Source organism: Schistocerca gregaria, chromosome 11 (genome assembly GCF_023897955.1).
Source record: "Schistocerca gregaria isolate iqSchGreg1 chromosome 11, iqSchGreg1.2, whole genome shotgun sequence".
In the NCBI taxonomy this organism is placed as follows: Eukaryota; Metazoa; Arthropoda; class Insecta; order Orthoptera; family Acrididae; genus Schistocerca; species Schistocerca gregaria.
This window is the reverse complement of record NC_064930.1, coordinates 5,368,251-5,396,128: the sequence shown is the minus strand read 5'-3', so window position 1 is coordinate 5,396,128 and position 27,878 is coordinate 5,368,251. Positions and strand designations below refer to the sequence as shown.

Genomic DNA, 27,878 nt, shown 5'->3' with positions numbered 1-27,878 from the left:
ACCTGAAAGACACCCTCACTGATACATAGGGAGTAGTGTTTGTCTGCGGAATAATGGGAGTGCAAGGGTCTGTGACGTTGATATGACTGTATGTAGCACTACAAGTTATCGGGGGGGTGGGCGTAGCTCAGATGGTAGAGCGCTCGCTTAGCGTGCGAGAGGTACTGGGATCGATACCCAGCGCCTCCAGAATTTTTAACACACCTACACGCGCACCTTGCCATGCAAGTGGAATAATTCCCAACCGGCAGAGGTGTGTAGGCAGATACAAGCGAACGATTAGCATCCACAATTGGCGAGCGTGCTTTTATTCGTGCGCAGGAAGCACCCTCCTCCCACACCTACACTTAATTTAGAAACAGTACAAATGTTCCCATAAGATTCTCAAGCCTACGTCGGAAAGATCTGCCTTGCGCCGATTTCACGTAAATCCCACTGCACGTTCCCATTCTTTGCGTCAGTCGGCTGCTACTGGTGTTGCTGGTTGTGACTGCTGATAACAGATGCCGTAGCAATCAATTCATGGAGTGAGTTGTATGTTTTGCGATAGTCTGTCTCTGACAAGGAAGCACAGGTGATATAGGTGCGAACACAGGAAGCTTGCAGCCCCTCGCTGCCTGCAGACACAGAGCAGCCACACTAGAAGAGCGGCCTAAGCCGTAGGCGAAATGTGCTCATTCGCTTTGGCGCGACGTCGAACTGTAAATAAGGCTGTCACTAGCGTGAGCGTTGCGTGAGCGTCGTGTAAAGTCGGAAAAGTCATCTGCATGGGTGATTGCCAAGTTTGGGGAGCGTTTCGTAGTACGATCAGTGCAATGGAGACGCGGAAACTTGTTGTGTCCCAGTGTTTTTCAGTTGGACGACAAGAGTTTTACACAGTAGCAAAGAGCGAGGCACTGAGTTGGCATGAACAATGGAGAGCACAATGGGGCTCGAGATGTGCTTGTTACCTCAGGTGCTGTGTGATTGTCGACAAGGAGTGAAATGGACCAATTTGTGACCGCCCTTTCAATTTAAGACGTTCAAAACAGACGGAATTTGCATTCGTAATACCAGAGCATCGAAACTACTAGGAACTCTTGTGTATATGAACGTGTCCGCGCCTTTGTATTCTGGTACCTTCGCCGCTACAAACCAACCAATCATCGTGTCCGTGCACATCAGAGTCGCAAAGAATGGAGAATAGCCAGGCTTGGTCGTGTGTGTAGCTGTAGCTCAGTTGGCAGATCGTTCGCTTAGCGTGTGAACGGTCTCGGGTTCAAGCCCCGGCTCCTCCATGTTTTGTGGTCAGTGCATGGTAAGTGTTGGTCGCGGCGAACATAAACGCACGCAAGAAGTTGCAAAACCAGCGTCACAGACTGATATGATGTATACTGTCATAAGGAGAGCAAGATGTAAGTGTGAGGACCGGCTGTTATCGTGGTGTCATCGTGTGCAGATCTGTCTTAGGTATCACGGCTTAACGTCATTGAAGTCTAGAGGTGGACAACACGTTCGTCTTACTCAGAGCGGTGTCTGAACTCTATTTTCGACGTTATGCGTGCCACTTTCATTGTGGCCAACTACGATTCGATACAGAATGCACGAAACCTGAAAGACACCCTCACTGATACATAGAGAGTAGTGTTTGTCTGCGGAATAATGGGAGTGCAAGGGTCTGTGACGTTGATATGACTGTATGTAGCACTACAAGTTATCGGGGGGGTGGGCGTAGCTCAGATGGTAGAGCGCTCGCTTAGCGTGCGAGAGGTACTGGGATCGATACCCAGCGCATCCAGAATTTTTTACACACCTACACGCCCACCTTGCCATGCAAGTGGAATAATTCCCAACCGGCAGAGGTGTGTAGGCAGATACAAGCGAACGATTAGCATCCACAATTGGCGAGCGTGCTTTTATTCGTGCGCAGGAAGCACCCTCCTCCCACACCTACACTTAATTTAGAAACAGTACAAATGTTCCCATAAGATTCTCAAGCCTACGTCGGAAAGATCTGCCTTGCGCCGATTTCACGTAAATCCCACTGCACGTTCCCATTCTTTGCGTCAGTCGGCTGCTACTGGTGTTGCTGGTTGTGACTGCTGATAACAGATGCCGTAGCAATCAATTCATGGAGTGAGTTGTATGTTTTGCGATAGTCTGTCTCTGACAAGGAAGCACAGGTGATATAGGTGCGAACACAGGAAGCTTGCAGCCCCTCGCTGCCTGCAGACACAGAGCAGCCACACTAGAAGAGCGGCCTAAGCCGTAGGCGAAATGTGCTCATTCGCTTTGGCGCGACGTCGAACTGTAAATAAGGCTGTCACTAGCGTGAGCGTTGCGTGAGCGTCGTGTAAAGTCGGAAAAGTCATCTGCATGGGTGATTGCCAAGTTTGGGGAGCGTTTCGTAGTACGATCAGTGCAATGGAGACGCGGAAACTTGTTGTGTCCCAGTGTTTTTCAGTTGGACGACAAGAGTTTTACACAGTAGCAAAGAGCGAGGCACTGAGTTGGCATGAACAATGGAGAGCACAATGGGGCTCGAGATGTGCTTGTTACCTCAGGTGCTGTGTGATTGTCGACAAGGAGTGAAATGGACCAATTTGTGACCGCCCTTTCAATTTAAGACGTTCAAAACAGACGGAATTTGCATTCGTAATACCAGAGCATCGAAACTACTAGGAACTCTTGTGTATATGAACGTGTCCGCGCCTTTGTATTCTGGTACCTTCGCCGCTACAAACCAACCAATCATCGTGTCCGTGCACATCAGAGTCGCAAAGAATGGAGAATAGCCAGGCTTGGTCGTGTGTGTAGCTGTAGCTCAGTTGGCAGATCGTTCGCTTAGCGTGTGAACGGTCTCGGGTTCAAGCCCCGGTTCCTCCATGTTTTGTGGTCAGTGCATGGTAAGTGTTGGTCGCGGCGAACATAAACGCACGCAAGAAGTTGCAAAACCAGCGTCACAGACTGATATGATGTATACTGTCATAAGGAGAGCAAGATGTAAGTGTGAGGACCGGCTGTTATCGTGGTGTCATCGTGTGCAGATCTGTCTTAGGTATCACGGCTTAACGTCATTGAAGTCTAGAGGTGGACAACACGTTCGTCTTACTCAGAGCGGTGTCTGAACTCTATTTTCGACGTTATGCGTGCCACTTTCATTGTGGCCAACTACGATTCGATACAGAATGCACGAAACCTGAAAGACACCCTCACTGATACATAGGGAGTAGTGTTTGTCTGCGGAATAATGGGAGTGCAAGGGTCTGTGACGTTGATATGACTGTATGTAGCACTACAAGTTATCGGGGGGGTGGGCGTAGCTCAGATGGTAGAGCGCTCGCTTAGCGTGCGAGAGGTACTGGGATCGATACCCAGCGCCTCCAGAATTTTTAACACACCTACACGCGCACCTTGCCATGCAAGTGGAATAATTCCCAACCGGCAGAGGTGTGTAGGCAGATACAAGCGAACGATTAGCATCCACAATTGGCGAGCGTGCTTTTATTCGTGCGCAGGAAGCACCCTCCTCCCACACCTACACTTAATTTAGAAACAGTACAAATGTTCCCATAAGATTCTCAAGCCTACGTCGGAAAGATCTGCCTTGCGCCGATTTCACGTAAATCCCACTGCACGTTCCCATTCTTTGCGTCAGTCGGCTGCTACTGGTGTTGCTGGTTGTGACTGCTGATAACAGATGCCGTAGCAATCAATTCATGGAGTGAGTTGTATGTTTTGCGATAGTCTGTCTCTGACAAGGAAGCACAGGTGATATAGGTGCGAACACAGGAAGCTTGCAGCCCCTCGCTGCCTGCAGACACAGAGCAGCCACACTAGAAGAGCGGCCTAAGCCGTAGGCGAAATGTGCTCATTCGCTTTGGCGCGACGTCGAACTGTAAATAAGGCTGTCACTAGCGTGAGCGTTGCGTGAGCGTCGTGTAAAGTCGGAAAAGTCATCTGCATGGGTGATTGCCAAGTTTGGGGAGCGTTTCGTAGTACGATCAGTGCAATGGAGACGCGGAAACTTGTTGTGTCCCAGTGTTTTTCAGTTGGACGACAAGAGTTTTACACAGTAGCAAAGAGCGAGGCACTGAGTTGGCATGAACAATGGAGAGCACAATGGGGCTCGAGATGTGCTTGTTACCTCAGGTGCTGTGTGATTGTCGACAAGGAGTGAAATGGACCAATTTGTGACCGCCCTTTCAATTTAAGACGTTCAAAACAGACGGAATTTGCATTCGTAATACCAGAGCATCGAAACTACTAGGAACTCTTGTGTATATGAACGTGTCCGCGCCTTTGTATTCTGGTACCTTCGCCGCTACAAACCAACCAATCATCGTGTCCGTGCACATCAGAGTCGCAAAGAATGGAGAATAGCCAGGCTTGGTCGTGTGTGTAGCTGTAGCTCAGTTGGCAGATCGTTCGCTTAGCGTGTGAACGGTCTCGGGTTCAAGCCCCGGCTCCTCCATGTTTTGTGGTCAGTGCATGGTAAGTGTTGGTCGCGGCGAACATAAACGCACGCAAGAAGTTGCAAAACCAGCGTCACAGACTGATATGATGTATACTGTCATAAGGAGAGCAAGATGTAAGTGTGAGGACCGGCTGTTATCGTGGTGTCATCGTGTGCAGATCTGTCTTAGGTATCACGGCTTAACGTCATTGAAGTCTAGAGGTGGACAACACGTTCGTCTTACTCAGAGCGGTGTCTGAACTCTATTTTCGACGTTATGCGTGCCACTTTCATTGTGGCCAACTACGATTCGATACAGAATGCACGAAACCTGAAAGACACCCTCACTGATACATAGAGAGTAGTGTTTGTCTGCGGAATAATGGGAGTGCAAGGGTCTGTGACGTTGATATGACTGTATGTAGCACTACAAGTTATCGGGGGGGTGGGCGTAGCTCAGATGGTAGAGCGCTCGCTTAGCGTGCGAGAGGTACTGGGATCGATACCCAGCGCCTCCAGAATTTTTAACACACCTACACGCCCACCTTGCCATGCAAGTGGAATAATTCCCAACCGGCAGAGGTGTGTAGGCAGATACAAGCGAACGATTAGCATCCACAATTGGCGAGCGTGCTTTTATTCGTGCGCAGGAAGCACCCTCCTCCCACACCTACACTTAATTTAGAAACAGTACAAATGTTCCCATAAGATTCTCAAGCCTACGTCGGAAAGATCTGCCTTGCGCCGATTTCACGTAAATCCCACTGCACGTTCCCATTCTTTGCGTCAGTCGGCTGCTACTGGTGTTGCTGGTTGTGACTGCTGATAACAGATGCCGTAGCAATCAATTCATGGAGTGAGTTGTATGTTTTGCGATAGTCTGTCTCTGACAAGGAAGCACAGGTGATATAGGTGCGAACACAGGAAGCTTGCAGCCCCTCGCTGCCTGCAGACACAGAGCAGCCACACTAGAAGAGCGGCCTAAGCCGTAGGCGAAATGTGCTCATTCGCTTTGGCGCGACGTCGAACTGTAAATAAGGCTGTCACTAGCGTGAGCGTCGTGTAAAGTCGGAAAAGTCATCTGCATGGGTGATTGCCAAGTTTGGGGAGCGTTTCGTAGTACGATCAGTGCAATGGAGACGCGGAAACTTGTTGTGTCCCAGTGTTTTTCAGTTGGACGACAAGAGTTTTACACAGTAGCAAAGAGCGAGGCACTGAGTTGGCATGAACAATGGAGAGCACAATGGGGCTCGAGATGTGCTTGTTACCTCAGGTGCTGTGTGATTGTCGACAAGGAGTGAAATGGACCAATTTGTGACCGCCCTTTCAATTTAAGACGTTCAAAACAGACGGAATTTGCATTCGTAATACCAGAGCATCGAAACTACTAGGAACTCTTGTGTATATGAACGTGTCCGCGCCTTTGTATTCTGGTACCTTCGCCGCTACAAACCAACCAATCATCGTGTCCGTGCACATTAGAGTCGCAAAGAATGGAGAATAGCCAGGCTTGGTCGTGTGTGTAGCTGTAGCTCAGTTGGCAGATCGTTCGCTTAGCGTGTGAACGGTCTCGGGTTCAAGCCCCGGCTCCTCCATGTTTTGTGGTCAGTGCATGGTAAGTGTTGGTCGCGGCGAACATAAACGCACGCAAGAAGTTGCAAAACCAGCGTCACAGACTGATATGATGTATACTGTCATAAGGAGAGCAAGATGTAAGTGTGAGGACCGGCTGTTATCGTGGTGTCATCGTGTGCAGATCTGTCTTAGGTATCACGGCTTAACGTCATTGAAGTCTAGAGGTGGACAACACGTTCGTCTTACTCAGAGCGGTGTCTGAACTCTATTTTCGACGTTATGCGTGCCACTTTCATTGTGGCCAACTACGATTCGATACAGAATGCACGAAACCTGAAAGACACCCTCACTGATACATAGGGAGTAGTGTTTGTCTGCGGAATAATGGGAGTGCAAGGGTCTGTGACGTTGATATGACTGTATGTAGCACTACAAGTTATCGGGGGGGTGGGCGTAGCTCAGATGGTAGAGCGCTCGCTTAGCGTGCGAGAGGTACTGGGATCGATACCCAGCGCCTCCAGAATTTTTAACACACCTACACGCCCACCTTGCCATGCAAGTGGAATAATTCCCAACCGGCAGAGGTGTGTAGGCAGATACAAGCGAACGATTAGCATCCACAATTGGCGAGCGTGCTTTTATTCGTGCGCAGGAAGCACCCTCCTCCCACACCTACACTTAATTTAGAAACAGTACAAATGTTCCCATAAGATTCTCAAGCCTACGTCGGAAAGATCTGCCTTGCGCCGATTTCACGTAAATCCCACTGCACGTTCCCATTCTTTGCGTCAGTCGGCTGCTACTGGTGTTGCTGGTTGTGACTGCTGATAACAGATGCCGTAGCAATCAATTCATGGAGTGAGTTGTATGTTTTGCGATAGTCTGTCTCTGACAAGGAAGCACAGGTGATATAGGTGCGAACACAGGAAGCTTGCAGCCCCTCGCTGCCTGCAGACACAGAGCAGCCACACTAGAAGAGCGGCCTAAGCCGTAGGCGAAATGTGCTCATTCGCTTTGGCGCGACGTCGAACTGTAAATAAGGCTGTCACTAGCGTGAGCGTTGCGTGAGCGTCGTGTAAAGTCGGAAAAGTCATCTGCATGGGTGATTGCCAAGTTTGGGGAGCGTTTCGTAGTACGATCAGTGCAATGGAGACGCGGAAACTTGTTGTGTCCCAGTGTTTTTCAGTTGGACGACAAGAGTTTTACACAGTAGCAAAGAGCGAGGCACTGAGTTGGCATGAACAATGGAGAGCACAATGGGGCTCGAGATGTGCTTGTTACCTCAGGTGCTGTGTGATTGTCGACAAGGAGTGAAATGGACCAATTTGTGACCGCCCTTTCAATTTAAGACGTTCAAAACAGCCGGAATTTGCATTCGTAATACCAGAGCATCGAAACTACTAGGAACTCTTGTGTATATGAACGTGTCCGCGCCTTTGTATTCTGGTACCTTCGCCGCTACAAACCAACCAATCATCGTGTCCGTGCACATCAGAGTCGCAAAGAATGGAGAATAGCCAGGCTTGGTCGTGTGTGTAGCTGTAGCTCAGTTGGCAGATCGTTCGCTTAGCGTGTGAACGGTCTCGGGTTCAAGCCCCGGTTCCTCCATGTTTTGTGGTCAGTGCATGGTAAGTGTTGGTCGCGGCGAACATAAACGCACGCAAGAAGTTGCAAAACCAGCGTCACAGACTGATATGATGTATACTGTCATAAGGAGAGCAAGATGTAAGTGTGAGGACCGGCTGTTATCGTGGTGTCATCGTGTGCAGATCTGTCTTAGGTATCACGGCTTAACGTCATTGAAGTCTAGAGGTGGACAACACGTTCGTCTTACTCAGAGCGGTGTCTGAACTCTATTTTCGACGTTATGCGTGCCACTTTCATTGTGGCCAACTACGATTCGATACAGAATGCACGAAACCTGAAAGACACCCTCACTGATACATAGGGAGTAGTGTTTGTCTGCGGAATAATGGGAGTGCAAGGGTCTGTGACGTTGATATGACTGTATGTAGCACTACAAGTTATCGGGGGGGTGGGCGTAGCTCAGATGGTAGAGCGCTCGCTTAGCGTGCGAGAGGTACTGGGATCGATACCCAGCGCCTCCAGAATTTTTAACACACCTACACGCGCACCTTGCCATGCAAGTGGAATAATTCCCAACCGGCAGAGGTGTGTAGGCAGATACAAGCGAACGATTAGCATCCACAATTGGCGAGCGTGCTTTTATTCGTGCGCAGGAAGCACCCTCCTCCCACACCTACACTTAATTTAGAAACAGTACAAATGTTCCCATAAGATTCTCAAGCCTACGTCGGAAAGATCTGCCTTGCGCCGATTTCACGTAAATCCCACTGCACGTTCCCATTCTTTGCGTCAGTCGGCTGCTACTGGTGTTGCTGGTTGTGACTGCTGATAACAGATGCCGTAGCAATCAATTCATGGAGTGAGTTGTATGTTTTGCGATAGTCTGTCTCTGACAAGGAAGCACAGGTGATATAGGTGCGAACACAGGAAGCTTGCAGCCCCTCGCTGCCTGCAGACACAGAGCAGCCACACTAGAAGAGCGGCCTAAGCCGTAGGCGAAATGTGCTCATTCGCTTTGGCGCGACGTCGAACTGTAAATAAGGCTGTCACTAGCGTGAGCGTCGTGTAAAGTCGGAAAAGTCATCTGCATGGGTGATTGCCAAGTTTGGGGAGCGTTTCGTAGTACGATCAGTGCAATGGAGACGCGGAAACTTGTTGTGTCCCAGTGTTTTTCAGTTGGACGACAAGAGTTTTACACAGTAGCAAAGAGCGAGGCACTGAGTTGGCATGAACAATGGAGAGCACAATGGGGCTCGAGATGTGCTTGTTACCTCAGGTGCTGTGTGATTGTCGACAAGGAGTGAAATGGACCAATTTGTGACCGCCCTTTCAATTTAAGACGTTCAAAACAGACGGAATTTGCATTCGTAATACCAGAGCATCGAAACTACTAGGAACTCTTGTGTATATGAACGTGTCCGCGCCTTTGTATTCTGGTACCTTCGCCGCTACAAACCAACCAATCATCGTGTCCGTGCACATCAGAGTCGCAAAGAATGGAGAATAGCCAGGCTTGGTCGTGTGTGTAGCTGTAGCTCAGTTGGCAGATCGTTCGCTTAGCGTGTGAACGGTCTCGGGTTCAAGCCCCGGCTCCTCCATGTTTTGTGGTCAGTGCATGGTAAGTGTTGGTCGCGGCGAACATAAACGCACGCAAGAAGTTGCAAAACCAGCGTCACAGACTGATATGATGTATACTGTCTCAAGGAGAGCAAGATGTAAGTGTGAGGACCGGCTGTTATCGTGGTGTCATCGTGTGCAGATCTGTCTTAGGTATCACGGCTTAACGTCATTGAAGTCTAGAGGTGGACAACACGTTCGTCTTACTCAGAGCGGTGTCTGAACTCTATTTTCGACGTTATGCGTGCCACTTTCATTGTGGCCAACTACGATTCGATACAGAATGCACGAAACCTGAAAGACACCCTCACTGATACATAGGGAGTAGTGTTTGTCTGCGGAATAATGGGAGTGCAAGGGTCTGTGACGTTGATATGACTGTATGTAGCACTACAAGTTATCGGGGGGTGGGCGTAGCTCAGATGGTAGAGCGCTCGCTTAGCGTGCGAGAGGTACTGGGATCGATACCCAGCGCCTCCAGAATTTTTAACACACCTACACGCGCACCTTGCCATGCAAGTGGAATAATTCCCAACCGGCAGAGGTGTGTAGGCAGATACAAGCGAACGATTAGCATCCACAATTGGCGAGCGTGCTTTTATTCGTGCGCAGGAAGCACCCTCCTCCCACACCTACACTTAATTTAGAAACAGTACAAATGTTCCCATAAGATTCTCAAGCCTACGTCGGAAAGATCTGCCTTGCGCCGATTTCACGTAAATCCCACTGCACGTTCCCATTCTTTGCGTCAGTCGGCTGCTACTGGTGTTGCTGGTTGTGACTGCTGATAACAGATGCCGTAGCAATCAATTCATGGAGTGAGTTGTATGTTTTGCGATAGTCTGTCTCTGACAAGGAAGCACAGGTGATATAGGTGCGAACACAGGAAGCTTGCAGCCCCTCGCTGCCTGCAGACACAGAGCAGCCACACTAGAAGAGCGGCCTAAGCCGTAGGCGAAATGTGCTCATTCGCTTTGGCGCGACGTCGAACTGTAAATAAGGCTGTCACTAGCGTGAGCGTCGTGTAAAGTCGGAAAAGTCATCTGCATGGGTGATTGCCAAGTTTGGGGAGCGTTTCGTAGTACGATCAGTGCAATGGAGACGCGGAAACTTGTTGTGTCCCAGTGTTTTTCAGTTGGACGACAAGAGTTTTACACAGTAGCAAAGAGCGAGGCACTGAGTTGGCATGAACAATGGAGAGCACAATGGGGCTCGAGATGTGCTTGTTACCTCAGGTGCTGTGTGATTGTCGACAAGGAGTGAAATGGACCAATTTGTGACCGCCCTTTCAATTTAAGACGTTCAAAACAGACGGAATTTGCATTCGTAATACCAGAGCATCGAAACTACTAGGAACTCTTGTGTATATGAACGTGTCCGCGCCTTTGTATTCTGGTACCTTCGCCGCTACAAACCAACCAATCATCGTGTCCGTGCACATCAGAGTCGCAAAGAATGGAGAATAGCCAGGCTTGGTCGTGTGTGTAGCTGTAGCTCCGTTGGCAGATCGTTCGCTTAGCGTGTGAACGGTCTCGGGTTCAAGCCCCGGCTCCTCCATGTTTTGTGGTCAGTGCATGGTAAGTGTTGGTCGCGGCGAACATAAACGCACGCAAGAAGTTGCAAAACCAGCGTCACAGACTGATATGATGTATACTGTCATAAGGAGAGCAAGATGTAAGTGTGAGGACCGGCTGTTATCGTGGTGTCATCGTGTGCAGATCTGTCTTAGGTATCACGGCTTAACGTCATTGAAGTCTAGAGGTGGACAACACGTTCGTCTTACTCAGAGCGGTGTCTGAACTCTATTTTCGACGTTATGCGTGCCACTTTCATTGTGGCCAACTACGATTCGATACAGAATGCACGAAACCTGAAAGACACCCTCACTGATACATAGGGAGTAGTGTTTGTCTGCGGAATAATGGGAGTGCAAGGGTCTGTGACGTTGATATGACTGTATGTAGCACTACAAGTTATCGGGGGGGTGGGCGTAGCTCAGATGGTAGAGCGCTCGCTTAGCGTGCGAGAGGTACTGGGATCGATACCCAGCGCCTCCAGAATTTTTAACACACCTACACGCGCACCTTGCCATGCAAGTGGAATAATTCCCAACCGGCAGAGGTGTGTAGGCAGATACAAGCGAACGATTAGCATCCACAATTGGCGAGCGTGCTTTTATTCGTGCGCAGGAAGCACCCTCCTCCCACACCTACACTTAATTTAGAAACAGTACAAATGTTCCCATAAGATTCTCAAGCCTACGTCGGAAAGATCTGCCTTGCGCCGATTTCACGTAAATCCCACTGCACGTTCCCATTCTTTGCGTCAGTCGGCTGCTACTGGTGTTGCTGGTTGTGACTGCTGATAACAGATGCCGTAGCAATCAATTCATGGAGTGAGTTGTATGTTTTGCGATAGTCTGTCTCTGACAAGGAAGCACAGGTGATATAGGTGCGAACACAGGAAGCTTGCAGCCCCTCGCTGCCTGCAGACACAGAGCAGCCACACTAGAAGAGCGGCCTAAGCCGTAGGCGAAATGTGCTCATTCGCTTTGGCGCGACGTCGAACTGTAAATAAGGCTGTCACTAGCGTGAGCGTTGCGTGAGCGTCGTGTAAAGTCGGAAAAGTCATCTGCATGGGTGATTGCCAAGTTTGGGGAGCGTTTCGTAGTACGATCAGTGCAATGGAGACGCGGAAACTTGTTGTGTCCCAGTGTTTTTCAGTTGGACGACAAGAGTTTTACACAGTAGCAAAGAGCGAGGCACTGAGTTGGCATGAACAATGGAGAGCACAATGGGGCTCGAGATGTGCTTGTTACCTCAGGTGCTGTGTGATTGTCGACAAGGAGTGAAATGGACCAATTTGTGACCGCCCTTTCAATTTAAGACGTTCAAAACAGACGGAATTTGCATTCGTAATACCAGAGCATCGAAACTACTAGGAACTCTTGTGTATATGAACGTGTCCGCGCCTTTGTATTCTGGTACCTTCGCCGCTACAAACCAACCAATCATCGTGTCCGTGCACATCAGAGTCGCAAAGAATGGAGAATAGCCAGGCTTGGTCGTGTGTGTAGCTGTAGCTCAGTTGGCAGATCGTTCGCTTAGCGTGTGAACGGTCTCGGGTTCAAGCCCCGGCTCCTCCATGTTTTGTGGTCAGTGCATGGTAAGTGTTGGTCGCGGCGAACATAAACGCACGCAAGAAGTTGCAAAACCAGCGTCACAGACTGATATGATGTATACTGTCACAAGGAGAGCAAGATGTAAGTGTGAGGACCGGCTGTTATCGTGGTGTCATCGTGTGCAGATCTGTCTTAGGTATCACGGCTTAACGTCATTGAAGTCTAGAGGTGGACAACACGTTCGTCTTACTCAGAGCGGTGTCTGAACTCTATTTTCGACGTTATGCGTGCCACTTTCATTGTGGCCAACTACGATTCGATACAGAATGCACGAAACCTGAAAGACACCCTCACTGATACATAGGGAGTAGTGTTTGTCTGCGGAATAATGGGAGTGCAAGGGTCTGTGACGTTGATATGACTGTATGTAGCACTACAAGTTATCGGGGGGGTGGGCGTAGCTCAGATGGTAGAGCGCTCGCTTAGCGTGCGAGAGGTACTGGGATCGATACCCAGCGCCTCCAGAATTTTTAACACACCTACACGCGCACCTTGCCATGCAAGTGGAATAATTCCCAACCGGCAGAGGTGTGTAGGCAGATACAAGCGAACGATTAGCATCCACAATTGGCGAGCGTGCTTTTATTCGTGCGCAGGAAGCACCCTCCTCCCACACCTACACTTAATTTAGAAACAGTACAAATGTTCCCATAAGATTCTCAAGCCTACGTCGGAAAGATCTGCCTTGCGCCGATTTCACGTAAATCCCACTGCACGTTCCCATTCTTTGCGTCAGTCGGCTGCTACTGGTGTTGCTGGTTGTGACTGCTGATAACAGATGCCGTAGCAATCAATTCATGGAGTGAGTTGTATGTTTTGCGATAGTCTGTCTCTGACAAGGAAGCACAGGTGATATAGGTGCGAACACAGGAAGCTTGCAGCCCCTCGCTGCCTGCAGACACAGAGCAGCCACACTAGAAGAGCGGCCTAAGCCGTAGGCGAAATGTGCTCATTCGCTTTGGCGCGACGTCGAACTGTAAATAAGGCTGTCACTAGCGTGAGCGTTGCGTGAGCGTCGTGTAAAGTCGGAAAAGTCATCTGCATGGGTGATTGCCAAGTTTGGGGAGCGTTTCGTAGTACGATCAGTGCAATGGAGACGCGGAAACTTGTTGTGTCCCAGTGTTTTTCAGTTGGACGACAAGAGTTTTACACAGTAGCAAAGAGCGAGGCACTGAGTTGGCATGAACAATGGAGAGCACAATGGGGCTCGAGATGTGCTTGTTACCTCAGGTGCTGTGTGATTGTCGACAAGGAGTGAAATGGACCAATTTGTGACCGCCCTTTCAATTTAAGACGTTCAAAACAGACGGAATTTGCATTCGTAATACCAGAGCATCGAAACTACTAGGAACTCTTGTGTATATGAACGTGTCCGCGCCTTTGTATTCTGGTACCTTCGCCGCTACAAACCAACCAATCATCGTGTCCGTGCACATCAGAGTCGCAAAGAATGGAGAATAGCCAGGCTTGGTCGTGTGTGTAGCTGTAGCTCAGTTGGCAGATCGTTCGCTTAGCGTGTGAACGGTCTCGGGTTCAAGCCCCGGCTCCTCCATGTTTTGTGGTCAGTGCATGGTAAGTGTTGGTCGCGGCGAACATAAACGCACGCAAGAAGTTGCAAAACCAGCGTCACAGACTGATATGATGTATACTGTCACAAGGAGAGCAAGATGTAAGTGTGAGGACCGGCTGTTATCGTGGTGTCATCGTGTGCAGATCTGTCTTAGGTATCACGGCTTAACGTCATTGAAGTCTAGAGGTGGACAACACGTTCGTCTTACTCAGAGCGGTGTCTGAACTCTATTTTCGACGTTATGCGTGCCACTTTCATTGTGGCCAACTACGATTCGATACAGAATGCACGAAACCTGAAAGACACCCTCACTGATACATAGGGAGTAGTGTTTGTCTGCGGAATAATGGGAGTGCAAGGGTCTGTGACGTTGATATGACTGTATGTAGCACTACAAGTTATCGGGGGGGTGGGCGTAGCTCAGATGGTAGAGCGCTCGCTTAGCGTGCGAGAGGTACTGGGATCGATACCCAGCGCCTCCAGAATTTTTAACACACCTACACGCGCACCTTGCCATGCAAGTGGAATAATTCCCAACCGGCAGAGGTGTGTAGGCAGATACAAGCGAACGATTAGCATCCACAATTGGCGAGCGTGCTTTTATTCGTGCGCAGGAAGCACCCTCCTCCCACACCTACACTTAATTTAGAAACAGTACAAATGTTCCCATAAGATTCTCAAGCCTACGTCGGAAAGATCTGCCTTGCGCCGATTTCACGTAAATCCCACTGCACGTTCCCATTCTTTGCGTCAGTCGGCTGCTACTGGTGTTGCTGGTTGTGACTGCTGATAACAGATGCCGTAGCAATCAATTCATGGAGTGAGTTGTATGTTTTGCGATAGTCTGTCTCTGACAAGGAAGCACAGGTGATATAGGTGCGAACACAGGAAGCTTGCAGCCCCTCGCTGCCTGCAGACACAGAGCAGCCACACTAGAAGAGCGGCCTAAGCCGTAGGCGAAATGTGCTCATTCGCTTTGGCGCGACGTCGAACTGTAAATAAGGCTGTCACTAGCGTGAGCGTTGCGTGAGCGTCGTGTAAAGTCGGAAAAGTCATCTGCATGGGTGATTGCCAAGTTTGGGGAGCGTTTCGTAGTACGATCAGTGCAATGGAGACGCGGAAACTTGTTGTGTCCCAGTGTTTTTCAGTTGGACGACAAGAGTTTTACACAGTAGCAAAGAGCGAGGCACTGAGTTGGCATGAACAATGGAGAGCACAATGGGGCTCGAGATGTGCTTGTTACCTCAGGTGCTGTGTGATTGTCGACAAGGAGTGAAATGGACCAATTTGTGACCGCCCTTTCAATTTAAGACGTTCAAAACAGACGGAATTTGCATTCGTAATACCAGAGCATCGAAACTACTAGGAACTCTTGTGTATATGAACGTGTCCGCGCCTTTGTATTCTGGTACCTTCGCCGCTACAAACCAACCAATCATCGTGTCCGTGCACATCAGAGTCGCAAAGAATGGAGAATAGCCAGGCTTGGTCGTGTGTGTAGCTGTAGCTCAGTTGGCAGATCGTTCGCTTAGCGTGTGAACGGTCTCGGGTTCAAGCCCCGGCTCCTCCATGTTTTGTGGTCAGTGCATGGTAAGTGTTGGTCGCGGCGAACATAAACGCACGCAAGAAGTTGCAAAACCAGCGTCACAGACTGATATGATGTATACTGTCACAAGGAGAGCAAGATGTAAGTGTGAGGACCGGCTGTTATCGTGGTGTCATCGTGTGCAGATCTGTCTTAGGTATCACGGCTTAACGTCATTGAAGTCTAGAGGTGGACAACACGTTCGTCTTACTCAGAGCGGTGTCTGAACTCTATTTTCGACGTTATGCGTGCCACTTTCATTGTGGCCAACTACGATTCGATACAGAATGCACGAAACCTGAAAGACACCCTCACTGATACATAGGGAGTAGTGTTTGTCTGCGGAATAATGGGAGTGCAAGGGTCTGTGACGTTGATATGACTGTATGTAGCACTACTAGTTATCGGGGGGGTGGGGGTAGCTCAGATGGTAGAGCGCTCGCTTAGCGTGCGAGAGGTACTGGGATCGATACCCAGCGCCTCCAGAATTTTTAACACACCTACACGCGCACCTTGCCATGCAAGTGGAATAATTCCCAACCGGCAGAGGTGTGTAGGCAGATACAAGCGAACGATTAGCATCCACAATTGGCGAGCGTGCTTTTATTCGTGCGCAGGAAGCACCCTCCTCCCACACCTACACTTAATTTAGAAACAGTACAAATGTTCCCATAAGATTCTCAAGCCTACGTCGGAAAGATCTGCCTTGCGCCGATTTCACGTAAATCCCACTGCACGTTCCCATTCTTTGCGTCAGTCGGCTGCTACTGGTGTTGCTGGTTGTGACTGCTGATAACAGATGCCGTAGCAATCAATTCATGGAGTGAGTTGTATGTTTTGCGATAGTCTGTCTCTGACAAGGAAGCACAGGTGATATAGGTGCGAACACAGGAAGCTTGCAGCCCCTCGCTGCCTGCAGACACAGAGCAGCCACACTAGAAGAGCGGCCTAAGCCGTAGGCGAAATGTGCTCATTCGCTTTGGCGCGACGTCGAACTGTAAATAAGGCTGTCACTAGCGTGAGCGTTGCGTGAGCGTCGTGTAAAGTCGGAAAAGTCATCTGCATGGGTGATTGCCAAGTTTGGGGAGCGTTTCGTAGTACGATCAGTGCAATGGAGACGCGGAAACTTGTTGTGTCCCAGTGTTTTTCAGTTGGACGACAAGAGTTTTACACAGTAGCAAAGAGCGAGGCACTGAGTTGGCATGAACAATGGAGAGCACAATGGGGCTCGAGATGTGCTTGTTACCTCAGGTGCTGTGTGATTGTCGACAAGGAGTGAAATGGACCAATTTGTGACCGCCCTTTCAATTTAAGACGTTCAAAACAGACGGAATTTGCATTCGTAATACCAGAGCATCGAAACTACTAGGAACTCTTGTGTATATGAACGTGTCCGCGCCTTTGTATTCTGGTACCTTCGCCGCTACAAACCAACCAATCATCGTGTCCGTGCACATCAGAGTCGCAAAGAATGGAGAATAGCCAGGCTTGGTCGTGTGTGTAGCTGTAGCTCAGTTGGCAGATCGTTCGCTTAGCGTGTGAACGGTCTCGGGTTCAAGCCCCGGCTCCTCCATGTTTTGTGGTCAGTGCATGGTAAGTGTTGGTCGCGGCGAACATAAACGCACGCAAGAAGTTGCAAAACCAGCGTCACAGACTGATATGATGTATACTGTCACAAGGAGAGCAAGATGTAAGTGTGAGGACCGGCTGTTATCGTGGTGTCATCGTGTGCAGATCTGTCTTAGGTATCACGGCTTAACGTCATTGAAGTCTAGAGGTGGACAACACGTTCGTCTTACTCAGAGCGGTGTCTGAACTCTATTTTCGACGTTATGCGTGCCACTTTCATTGTGGCCAACTACGATTCGATACAGAATGCACGAAACCTGAAAGACACCCTCACTGATACATAGGGAGTAGTGTTTGTCTGCGGAATAATGGGAGTGCAAGGGTCTGTGACGTTGATATGACTGTATGTAGCACTACAAGTTATCGGGGGGGTGGGCGTAGCTCAGATGGTAGAGCGCTCGCTTAGCGTGCGAGAGGTACTGGGATCGATACCCAGCGCCTCCAGAATTTTTAACACACCTACACGCGCACCTTGCCATGCAAGTGGAATAATTCCCAACCGGCAGAGGTGTGTAGGCAGATACAAGCGAACGATTAGCATCCACAATTGGCGAGCGTGCTTTTATTCGTGCGCAGGAAGCACCCTCCTCCCACACCTACACTTAATTTAGAAACAGTACAAATGTTCCCATAAGATTCTCAAGCCTACGTCGGAAAGATCTGCCTTGCGCCGATTTCACGTAAATCCCACTGCACGTTCCCATTCTTTGCGTCAGTCGGCTGTTACTGGTGTTGCTGGTTGTGACTGCTGATAACAGATGCCGTAGCAATCAATTCATGGAGTGAGTTGTATGTTTTGCGATAGTCTGTCTCTGACAAGGAAGCACAGGTGATATAGGTGCGAACACAGGAAGCTTGCAGCCCCTCGCTGCCTGCAGACACAGAGCAGCCACACTAGAAGAGCGGCCTAAGCCGTAGGCGAAATGTGCTCATTCGCTTTGGCGCGACGTCGAACTGTAAATAAGGCTGTCACTAGCGTGAGCGTCGTGTAAAGTCGGAAAAGTCATCTGCATGGGTGATTGCCAAGTTTGGGGAGCGTTTCGTAGTACGATCAGTGCAATGGAGACGCGGAAACTTGTTGTGTCCCAGTGTTTTTCAGTTGGACGACAAGAGTTTTACACAGTAGCAAAGAGCGAGGCACTGAGTTGGCATGAACAATGGAGAGCACAATGGGGCTCGAGATGTGCTTGTTACCTCAGGTGCTGTGTGATTGTCGACAAGGAGTGAAATGGACCAATTTGTGACCGCCCTTTCAATTTAAGACGTTCAAAACAGACGGAATTTGCATTCGTAATACCAGAGCATCGAAACTACTAGGAACTCTTGTGTATATGAACGTGTCCGCGCCTTTGTATTCTGGTACCTTCGCCGCTACAAACCAACCAATCATCGTGTCCGTGCACATCAGAGTCGCAAAGAATGGAGAATAGCCAGGCTTGGTCGTGTGTGTAGCTGTAGCTCAGTTGGCAGATCGTTCGCTTAGCGTGTGAACGGTCTCGGGTTCAAGCCCCGGCTCCTCCATGTTTTGTGGTCAGTGCATGGTAAGTGTTGGTCGCGGCGAACATAAACGCACGCAAGAAGTTGCAAAACCAGCGTCACAGACTGATATGATGTATACTGTCTCAAGGAGAGCAAGATGTAAGTGTGAGGACCGGCTGTTATCGTGGTGTCATCGTGTGCAGATCTGTCTTAGGTATCACGGCTTAACGTCATTGAAGTCTAGAGGTGGACAACACGTTCGTCTTACTCAGAGCGGTGTCTGAACTCTATTTTCGACGTTATGCGTGCCACTTTCATTGTGGCCAACTACGATTCGATACAGAATGCACGAAACCTGAAAGACACCCTCACTGATACATAGGGAGTAGTGTTTGTCTGCGGAATAATGGGAGTGCAAGGGTCTGTGACGTTGATATGACTGTATGTAGCACTACAAGTTATCGGGGGGTGGGCGTAGCTCAGATGGTAGAGCGCTCGCTTAGCGTGCGAGAGGTACTGGGATCGATACCCAGCGCCTCCAGAATTTTTAACACACCTACACGCGCACCTTGCCATGCAAGTGGAATAATTCCCAACCGGCAGAGGTGTGTAGGCAGATACAAGCGAACGATTAGCATCCACAATTGGCGAGCGTGCTTTTATTCGTGCGCAGGAAGCACCCTCCTCCCACACCTACACTTAATTTAGAAACAGTACAAATGTTCCCATAAGATTCTCAAGCCTACGTCGGAAAGATCTGCCTTGCGCCGATTTCACGTAAATCCCACTGCACGTTCCCATTCTTTGCGTCAGTCGGCTGCTACTGGTGTTGCTGGTTGTGACTGCTGATAACAGATGCCGTAGCAATCAATTCATGGAGTGAGTTGTATGTTTTGCGATAGTCTGTCTCTGACAAGGAAGCACAGGTGATATAGGTGCGAACACAGGAAGCTTGCAGCCCCTCGCTGCCTGCAGACACAGAGCAGCCACACTAGAAGAGCGGCCTAAGCCGTAGGCGAAATGTGCTCATTCGCTTTGGCGCGACGTCGAACTGTAAATAAGGCTGTCACTAGCGTGAGCGTTGCGTGAGCGTCGTGTAAAGTCGGAAAAGTCATCTGCATGGGTGATTGCCAAGTTTGGGGAGCGTTTCGTAGTACGATCAGTGCAATGGAGACGCGGAAACTTGTTGTGTCCCAGTGTTTTTCAGTTGGACGACAAGAGTTTTACACAGTAGCAAAGAGCGAGGCACTGAGTTGGCATGAACAATGGAGAGCACAATGGGGCTCGAGATGTGCTTGTTACCTCAGGTGCTGTGTGATTGTCGACAAGGAGTGAAATGGACCAATTTGTGACCGCCCTTTCAATTTAAGACGTTCAAAACAGACGGAATTTGCATTCATAATACCAGAGCATCGAAACTACTTGGAACTCTTGTGTATATGAACGTGTCCGCGCCTTTGTATTCTGGTACCTTCGCCGCTACAAACCAACCAACCATCGTGTCCGTGCACATCAGAGTCGCAAAGAATGGAGAATAGCCAGGCTTGGTCGTGTGTGTAGCTGTAGCTCAGTTGGCAGATCGTTCGCTTAGCGTGTGAACGGTCTCGGGTTCAAGCCCCGGCTCCTCCATGTTTTGTGGTCAGTGTATGGTAAGTGTTGGTCGCGGCGAACATAAACGCACGCAAGAAGTTGCAAAACCAGCGTCACAGACTGATATGATGTATACTGTCATAAGGAGAGCAAGATGTAAGTGTGAGGACCGGCTGTTATCGTGGTGTCATCGAGTGCAGATCTGTCTTAGGTATCACGGCTTAACGTCATTGAAGTCTAGAGGTGGACAACACGTTCGTCTTACTCAGAGCGGTGTCTGAACTCTATTTTCGACGTTATGCGTGCCACTTTCATTGTGGCCAACTACGATTCGATACAGAATGCACGAAACCTGAAAGACACCCTCACTGATACATAGAGAGTAGTGTTTGTCTGCGGAATAATGGGAGTGCAAGGGTCTGTGACGTTGATATGACTGTATGTAGCACTACTAGTTATCGGGGGGGTGGGCGTAGCTCAGATGATAGAGCGCTCGCTTAGCGTGCGAGAGGTACTGGGATCGATACCCAGCGCCTCCAGAATTTTTAACACACCTACATGCGCACCTTGCCATGCAAGTGGAATAATTCCCAACCGGCAGAGGTGTGTAGGCAGATACAAGCGAACGATTAGCATCCACAATTGGCGAGCGTGCTTTTATTCGTGCGCAGGAAGCACCCTCCTCCCACACCTACACTTAATTTAGAAACAGTACAAATGTTCCCATAAGATTCTCAAGCCTACGTCGGAAAGATCTGCCTTGCGCCGATTTCACGTAAATCCCACTGCACGTTCCCATTCTTTGCGTCAGTAGGCTGCTACTGGTGTTGCTGGTTGTGACTGCTGATAACAGATGCCGTAGCAATCAATTCATGGAGTGAGTTGTATGTTTTGCGATAGTCTGTCTCTGACAAGGAAGCACAGGTGATATAGGTGCGAACACAGGAAGCTTGCAGCCCCTCGCTGCCTGCAGACACAGAGCAGCCACACTAGAAGAGCGGCCTAAGCCGTAGGCGAAATGTGCTCATTCGCTTTGGCGCGACGTCGAACTGTAAATAAGGCTGTCACTAGCGTGAGCGTCGTGTAAAGTCGGAAAAGTCATCTGCATGGGTGATTGCCAAGTTTGGGGAGCGTTTCGTAGTACGATCAGTGCAATGGAGACGCGGAAACTTGTTGTGTCCCAGTGTTTTTCAGTTGGACGACAAGAGTTTTACACAGTAGCAAAGAGCGAGGCACTGAGTTGGCATGAACAATGGAGAGCACAATGGGGCTCGAGATGTGCTTGTTACCTCAGGTGCTGTGTGATTGTCGACAAGGAGTGAAATGGACCAATTTGTGACCGCCCTTTCAATTTAAGACGTTCAAAACAGACGGAATTTGCATTCGTAATACCAGAGCATCGAAACTACTAGGAACTCTTGTGTATATGAACGTGTCCGCGCCTTTGTATTCTGGTACCTTCGCCGCTACAAACCAACCAATCATCGTGTCCGTGCACATCAGAGTCGCAAAGAATGGAGAATAGCCAGGCTTGGTCGTGTGTGTAGCTGTAGCTCAGTTGGCAGATCGTTCGCTTAGCGTGTGAACGGTCTCGGGTTCAAGCCCCGGCTCCTCCATGATTTGTGGTCAGTGCATGGTAAGTGTTGGTCGCGGCGAACATAAACGCACGCAAGAAGTTGCAAAACCAGCGTCACAGACTGATATGATGTATACTGTCACAAGGAGAGCAAGATGTAAGTGTGAGGACCGGCTGTTATCGTGGTGTCATCGTGTGCAGATCTGTCTTAGGTATCACGGCTTAACGTCATTGAAGTCTAGAGGTGGACAACACGTTCGTCTTACTCAGAGCGGTGTCTGAACTCTATTTTCGACGTTATGCGTACCACTTTCATTGTGGCCAACTACGATTCGATACAGAATGCACGAAACCTGAAAGACACCCTCACTGATACATAGGGAGTAGTGTTTGTCTGCGGAATAATGGGAGTGCAAGGGTCTGTGACGTTGATATGACTGTATGTAGCACTACAAGTTATCGGGGGGGTGGGCGTAGCTCAGATGGTAGAGCGCTCGCTTAGCGTGCGAGAGGTACTGGGATCGATACCCAGCGCCTCCAGAATTTTTAACACACCTACACGCGCACCTTGCCATGCAAGTGGAATAATTCCCAACCGGCAGAGGTGTGTAGGCAGATACAAGCGAACGATTAGCATCCACAATTGGCGAGCGTGCTTTTATTCGTGCGCAGGAAGCACCCTCCTCCCACACCTACACTTAATTTAGAAACAGTACAAATGTTCCCATAAGATTCTCAAGCCTACGTCGGAAAGATCTGCCTTGCGCCGATTTCACGTAAATCCCACTGCACGTTCCCATTCTTTGCGTCAGTCGGCTGTTACTGGTGTTGCTGGTTGTGACTGCTGATAACAGATGCCGTAGCAATCAATTCATGGAGTGAGTTGTATGTTTTGCGATAGTCTGTCTCTGACAAGGAAGCACAGGTGATATAGGTGCGAACACAGGAAGCTTGCAGCCCCTCGCTGCCTGCAGACACAGAGCAGCCACACTAGAAGAGCGGCCTAAGCCGTAGGCGAAATGTGCTCATTCGCTTTGGCGCGACGTCGAACTGTAAATAAGGCTGTCACTAGCGTGAGCGTTGCGTGAGCGTCGTGTAAAGTCGGAAAAGTCATCTGCATGGGTGATTGCCAAGTTTGGGGAGCGTTTCGTAGTACGATCAGTGCAATGGAGACGCGGAAACTTGTTGTGTCCCAGTGTTTTTCAGTTGGACGACAAGAGTTTTACACAGTAGCAAAGAGCGAGGCACTGAGTTGGCATGAACAATGGAGAGCACAATGGGGCTCGAGATGTGCTTGTTACCTCAGGTGCTGTGTGATTGTCGACAAGGAGTGAAATGGACCAATTTGTGACCGCCCTTTCAATTTAAGACGTTCAAAACAGACGGAATTTGCATTCGTAATACCAGAGCATCGAAACTACTAGGAACTCTTGTGTATATGAACGTGTCCGCGCCTTTGTATTCTGGTACCTTCGCCGCTACAAACCAACCAATCATCGTGTCCGTGCACATCAGAGTCGCAAAGAATGGAGAATAGCCAGGCTTGGTCGTGTGTGTAGCTGTAGCTCAGTTGGCAGATCGTTCGCTTAGCGTGTGAACGGTCTCGGGTTCAAGCCCCGGCTCCTCCATGTTTTGTGGTCAGTGCATGGTAAGTGTTGGTCGCGGCGAACATAAACGCACGCAAGAAGTTGCAAAACCAGCGTCACAGACTGATATGATGTATACTGTCTCAAGGAGAGCAAGATGTAAGTGTGAGGACCGGCTGTTATCGTGGTGTCATCGTGTGCAGATCTGTCTTAGGTATCACGGCTTAACGTCATTGAAGTCTAGAGGTGGACAACACGTTCGTCTTACTCAGAGCGGTGTCTGAACTCTATTTTCGACGTTATGCGTGCCACTTTCATTGTGGCCAACTACGATTCGATACAGAATGCACGAAACCTGAAAGACACCCTCACTGATACATAGGGAGTAGTGTTTGTCTGCGGAATAATGGGAGTGCAAGGGTCTGTGACGTTGATATGACTGTATGTAGCACTACAAGTTATCGGGGGGTGGGCGTAGCTCAGATGGTAGAGCGCTCGCTTAGCGTGCGAGAGGTACTGGGATCGATACCCAGCGCCTCCAGAATTTTTAACACACCTACACGCGCACCTTGCCATGCAAGTGGAATAATTCCCAACCGGCAGAGGTGTGTAGGCAGATACAAGCGAACGATTAGCATCCACAATTGGCGAGCGTGCTTTTATTCGTGCGCAGGAAGCACCCTCCTCCCACACCTACACTTAATTTAGAAACAGTACAAATGTTCCCATAAGATTCTCAAGCCTACGTCGGAAAGATCTGCCTTGCGCCGATTTCACGTAAATCCCACTGCACGTTCCCATTCTTTGCGTCAGTCGGCTGCTACTGGTGTTGCTGGTTGTGACTGCTGATAACAGATGCCGTAGCAATCAATTCATGGAGTGAGTTGTATGTTTTGCGATAGTCTGTCTCTGACAAGGAAGCACAGGTGATATAGGTGCGAACACAGGAAGCTTGCAGCCCCTCGCTGCCTGCAGACACAGAGCAGCCACACTAGAAGAGCGGCCTAAGCCGTAGGCGAAATGTGCTCATTCGCTTTGGCGCGACGTCGAACTGTAAATAAGGCTGTCACTAGCGTGAGCGTTGCGTGAGCGTCGTGTAAAGTCGGAAAAGTCATCTGCATGGGTGATTGCCAAGTTTGGGGAGCGTTTCGTAGTACGATCAGTGCAATGGAGACGCGGAAACTTGTTGTGTCCCAGTGTTTTTCAGTTGGACGACAAGAGTTTTACACAGTAGCAAAGAGCGAGTCACTGAGTTGGCATGAACAATGGAGAGCACAATGGGGCTCGAGATGTGCTTGTTACCTCAGGTGCTGTGTGATTGTCGACAAGGAGTGAAATGGACCAATTTGTGACCGTCCTTTCAATTTAAGACGTTCAAAACAGACGGAATTTGCATTCATAATACCAGAGCATCGAAACTACTTGGAACTCTTGTGTATATGAACGTGTCCGCGCCTTTGTATTCTGGTACCTTCGCCGCTACAAACCAACCAACCATCGTGTCCGTGCACATCAGAGTCGCAAAGAATGGAGAATAGCCAGGCTTGGTCGTGTGTGTAGCTGTAGCTCAGTTGGCAGATCGTTCGCTTAGCGTGTGAACGGTCTCGGGTTCAAGCCCCGGCTCCTCCATGTTTTGTGGTCAGTGTATGGTAAGTGTTGGTCGCGGCGAACATAAACGCACGCAAGAAGTTGCAAAACCAGCGTCACAGACTGATATGATGTATACTGTCATAAGGAGAGCAAGATGTAAGTGTGGGGACCGGCTGTTATCGTGGTGTCATCGAGTGCAGATCTGTCTTAGGTATCACGGCTTAACGTCATTGAAGTCTAGAGGTGGACAACACGTTCGTCTTACTCAGAGCGGTGTCTGAACTCTATTTTCGACGTTATGCGTACCACTTTCATTGTGGCCAACTACGATTCGATACAGAATGCACGAAACCTGAAAGACACCCTCACTGATACATAGAGAGTAGTGTTTGTCTGCGGAATAATGGGAGTGCAAGGGTCTGTGACGTTGATACGACTGTATGTGGCACTACTAGTTATCGGGGGGGTGGGCGTAGCTCAGATGGTAGAGCGCTCGCTTAGCGTGCGAGAGGTACTGGGATCGATACCCAGCGCCTCCAGAATTTTTAACACACCTACATGCGCACCTTGCCATGCAAGTGGAATAATTCCCAACCGGCAGAGGTGTGTAGGCAGATACAAGCGAACGATTAGCATCCACAATTGGCGAGCGTGCTTTTATTCGTGCGCAGGAAGCACCCTCCTCCCACACCTACACTTAATTTAGAAACAGTACAAATGTTCCCATAAGATTCTCAAGCCTACGTCGGAAAGATCTGCCTTGCGCCGATTTCACGTAAATCTCACTGCACGTTCCCATTCTTTGCGTGCAGTCGGCTGCTACTGGTGTTGCTGGTTGTGACTGCTGATAACAGATGCCGTAGCAATCAATTCATGGAGTGAGTTGTATGTTTTGCGATAGTCTGTCTCTGACAAGGAAGCACAGGTGATATAGGTGCGAACACAGGAAGCTTGCAGCCCCTCGCTGCCTGCAGACACAGAGCAGCCACAGTAAAAGAGCGGCCTAAGCCGTAGGCGAAATGTGCTCATTCGCTTTGGCGCGACGTCGAACTGTAAATAAGGCTGTCACTAGCGTGAGCGTCGTGTAAAGTCGGAAAAGTCATCTGCATGGGTGATTGCCAAGTTTGGGGAGCGTTTCGTAGTACGATCAGTGCAATGGAGACGCGGAAACTTGTTGTGTCCCAGTGTTTTGCAGTTGGACGACAAGAGTTTTACACAGTAGCAAAGAGCGAGGCACTGAGTTGGCATGAACAATGGAGAGCACAATGGGGCTCGAGATGTGCTTGTTACCTCAGGTGCTGTGTGATTGTGGACAAGGAGTGAAATGGACCAATTTGTGACCGCCCTTTCAATTTAAGACGTTCAAAACAGACGGAATTTGCATTCGTAATACCAGAGCATCGAAACTACTTGGAACTCTTGTGTATATGAACGTGTCCGCGCCTTTGTATTCTGGTACCTTCGCCGCTACAAACCAACCAACCATCGTGTCCGTGCACATCAGAGTCGCAAAGAATGGAGAATAGCCAGGCTTGGTCGTGTGTGTAGCTGTAGCTCAGTTGGCAGATCGTTCGCTTAGCGTGTGAACGGTCTCGGGTTCAAGCCCCGGCTCCTCCATGTTTTGTGGTCAGTGCATGGTAAGTGTTGGTCGCGGCGAACATAAACGCACGCAAGAAGTTGCAAAACCAGCGTCACAGACTGATATGATGTATACTGTCATAAGGAGAGCAAGATGTAAGTGTGGGGACCGGCTGTTATCGTGGTGTCATCGAGTGCAGATCTGTCTTAGGTATCACGGCTTAACGTCATTGAAGTCTAGAGAAGGGACAACACGTTCGTCTTACTCAGAGCGGTGTCTGAACTCTATTTTCGACGTTATGCGTACCACTTTCATTGTGGCCAACTACGATTCGATACAGAATGCACGAAACCTGAAAGACACCCTCACTGATACATAGAGAGTAGTGTTTGTCTGCGGAATAATGGGAGTGCAAGGGTCTGTGACGTTGATACGACTGTATGTAGCACTACTAGTTATCGGGGGGTGGGCGTAGCTCAGATGGTAGAGCGCTCCCTTAGCGTGCGAGAGGTACTGGGATCGATACCCAGCGCCTCCAGAACTTTTTACACACCTACATGCGCACCTTGCCATGCAAGTGGAATAATTCCCAACCGGCAGAGGTGTGTAGGCAGATACAAGCGAACGATTAGCATCCACAATTGGCGAGCGTGCTTTTATTCGTGCGCAGGAAGCACCCTCCTCCCACACCTACACTTAATTTAGAAACAGTACAAATGTTCCCATAAGATTCTCAAGCCTACGTCGGAAAGATCTGCCTTGCGCCGATTTCACGTAAATCTCACTGCACGTTCCCATTCTTTGCGTGCAGTCGGCTGCTACTGGTGTTGCTGGTTGTGACTGCTGATAACAGATGCCGTAGCAATCAATTCATGGAGTGAGTTGTATGTTTTGCGATAGTCTGTCTCTGACAAGGAAGCACAGGTGATATAGGTGCGAACACAGGAAGCTTGCAGCCCCTCGCTGCCTGCAGACACAGAGCAGCCACAGTAAAAGAGCGGCCTAAGCCGTAGGCGAAATGTGCTCATTCGCTTTGGCGCGACGTCGAACTGTAAATAAGGCTGTCACTAGCGTGAGCGTCGTGTAAAGTCGGAAAAGTCATCTGCATGGGTGATTGCCAAGTTTGGGGAGCGTTTCGTAGTACGATCAGTGCAATGGAGACGCGGAAACTTGTTGTGTCCCAGTGTTTTGCAGTTGGACGACAAGAGTTTTACACAGTAGCAAAGAGCGAGGCACTGAGTTGGCATGAACAATGGAGAGCACAATGGGGCTCGAGATGTGCTTGTTACCTCAGGTGCT

The 27,878-nt window shown here is 49.4% G+C and overlaps 15 non-coding genes across 15 annotated transcripts; all 15 read left to right on the top strand.

The window, feature by feature from the left end:
- Positions 1 to 115: 115 nt before the first annotated feature.
- Trnaa-agc (transfer RNA alanine (anticodon AGC)) lies at positions 116 to 189 on the top strand. The gene has a single exon. It is a non-coding gene; the product is annotated as a tRNA-Ala (tRNA).
- Positions 190 to 1,702: 1,513 nt separating this feature from the next.
- Trnaa-agc (transfer RNA alanine (anticodon AGC)) lies at positions 1,703 to 1,777 on the top strand. Its single transcript has one exon. It is a non-coding gene; the product is annotated as a tRNA-Ala (tRNA).
- A 1,514-nt stretch (positions 1,778 to 3,291) lies between these two features.
- Trnaa-agc (transfer RNA alanine (anticodon AGC)) lies at positions 3,292 to 3,365 on the top strand. Its single transcript has one exon. It is a non-coding gene; the product is annotated as a tRNA-Ala (tRNA).
- A 1,514-nt stretch (positions 3,366 to 4,879) lies between these two features.
- Positions 4,880 to 4,953, top strand: Trnaa-agc (transfer RNA alanine (anticodon AGC)). Its single transcript has one exon. It is a non-coding gene; the product is annotated as a tRNA-Ala (tRNA).
- Positions 4,954 to 6,456: 1,503 nt separating this feature from the next.
- On the top strand, positions 6,457 to 6,530 carry Trnaa-agc (transfer RNA alanine (anticodon AGC)). Its single transcript has one exon. It is a non-coding gene; the product is annotated as a tRNA-Ala (tRNA).
- Positions 6,531 to 8,044: 1,514 nt separating this feature from the next.
- Trnaa-agc (transfer RNA alanine (anticodon AGC)) lies at positions 8,045 to 8,118 on the top strand. The gene has a single exon. It is a non-coding gene; the product is annotated as a tRNA-Ala (tRNA).
- A 1,502-nt stretch (positions 8,119 to 9,620) lies between these two features.
- Positions 9,621 to 9,694, top strand: Trnaa-agc (transfer RNA alanine (anticodon AGC)). Its single transcript has one exon. It is a non-coding gene; the product is annotated as a tRNA-Ala (tRNA).
- A 1,503-nt stretch (positions 9,695 to 11,197) lies between these two features.
- Trnaa-agc (transfer RNA alanine (anticodon AGC)) lies at positions 11,198 to 11,271 on the top strand. The gene has a single exon. It is a non-coding gene; the product is annotated as a tRNA-Ala (tRNA).
- Positions 11,272 to 12,785: 1,514 nt separating this feature from the next.
- Positions 12,786 to 12,859, top strand: Trnaa-agc (transfer RNA alanine (anticodon AGC)). Its single transcript has one exon. It is a non-coding gene; the product is annotated as a tRNA-Ala (tRNA).
- Positions 12,860 to 14,373: 1,514 nt separating this feature from the next.
- Positions 14,374 to 14,447, top strand: Trnaa-agc (transfer RNA alanine (anticodon AGC)). The gene has a single exon. It is a non-coding gene; the product is annotated as a tRNA-Ala (tRNA).
- A 3,102-nt stretch (positions 14,448 to 17,549) lies between these two features.
- Trnaa-agc (transfer RNA alanine (anticodon AGC)) lies at positions 17,550 to 17,623 on the top strand. Its single transcript has one exon. It is a non-coding gene; the product is annotated as a tRNA-Ala (tRNA).
- A 1,502-nt stretch (positions 17,624 to 19,125) lies between these two features.
- Positions 19,126 to 19,199, top strand: Trnaa-agc (transfer RNA alanine (anticodon AGC)). Its single transcript has one exon. It is a non-coding gene; the product is annotated as a tRNA-Ala (tRNA).
- A 3,091-nt stretch (positions 19,200 to 22,290) lies between these two features.
- Positions 22,291 to 22,364, top strand: Trnaa-agc (transfer RNA alanine (anticodon AGC)). The gene has a single exon. It is a non-coding gene; the product is annotated as a tRNA-Ala (tRNA).
- A 1,513-nt stretch (positions 22,365 to 23,877) lies between these two features.
- On the top strand, positions 23,878 to 23,951 carry Trnaa-agc (transfer RNA alanine (anticodon AGC)). Its single transcript has one exon. It is a non-coding gene; the product is annotated as a tRNA-Ala (tRNA).
- Positions 23,952 to 25,465: 1,514 nt separating this feature from the next.
- Trnaa-agc (transfer RNA alanine (anticodon AGC)) lies at positions 25,466 to 25,539 on the top strand. The gene has a single exon. It is a non-coding gene; the product is annotated as a tRNA-Ala (tRNA).
- Positions 25,540 to 27,878: the final 2,339 nt, after the last annotated feature.